We start from the raw sequence: 1024 nt of genomic DNA on the forward strand, positions 1-1024 counted from the left end.
GTTTTAGATTCCGTTTCTTCATTTCAGGTTTACGGTGTCCCTTGGACCCTCACTTTGACGATGAAACACAAGAATTGAATCGGAATCAAATACAAAATGCTCAATGCCGACTTAAGTACTAGAAGACTATGTCTCCTTACTGTCTATGATTTGAGCATTCCCTGTGAGACCAGTTTTAGAATCCAATGCTTCACTTCAGGGATACCGTATCTCTTGGACTTTCACATTGACGATGTAACACGGAAATCGCATAGGAATTAAATACAAAATGCACAGTGCTGACTTAAGTACAAGAAGACTGAGTCTTCTTATTGCCTATCCTTTGAGCATTTCCTGTGTCACCAGTTTTAGATTCCGATGCTTGACTCAGGTTTACTGTATTACTTGGACATTCACATTGACGATGAAACACAGAAATAGCATCGGAATTAATTACAAAATGCACAATGGGGACTTTCGTACAAGAAGATTGACATTTCTTAGTGTCTATGTTTCGAGCCTTTCCTGTGTCACCAGTTTTAAATTCAGATGCACAATTGCAGGTTTACTGTTTCACTTGGAACTTCACATTCACGATTAAATATAGAAATTGCATTGGAATTGAGTACAAAAGGCAAAATGCCGACTTAAGTATAAGAAGACTGAGTCCTCTTACCAACTATGATTTGAGCCTTTCCTGTGAGCCCAGTTTTAGATTCCGATGCTTGACTTCAGGTTTACTGTATCACTGGGACCTTCACATTGACGATGAAACACACAAATAGCATCTGAATTAATTACAAAAAACACAATGGGGACTTACGTACAAGTAGACTGACTTTTCTTAGTGTCAATGCTTCCAGCGTTTCCTGTGTCACCAGTTTTAGATTCCGATGTACACCTGCAGGTCAGCTGTATACCTTGGACCTTCCCATTGACGATGAAATACAGATGTTGCATCGGAATTAATTACAAAAGGCACAATGCCTAATTAACTACAAGAAGACTGAGTCTTCTTACTGTCTATGATTTGAGCCTTTCCTGT

Source organism: Schistocerca serialis, chromosome 7 (assembly GCF_023864345.2).
Source record: "Schistocerca serialis cubense isolate TAMUIC-IGC-003099 chromosome 7, iqSchSeri2.2, whole genome shotgun sequence".
Lineage (NCBI taxonomy): Eukaryota > Metazoa > Arthropoda > Insecta > Orthoptera > Acrididae > Schistocerca > Schistocerca serialis.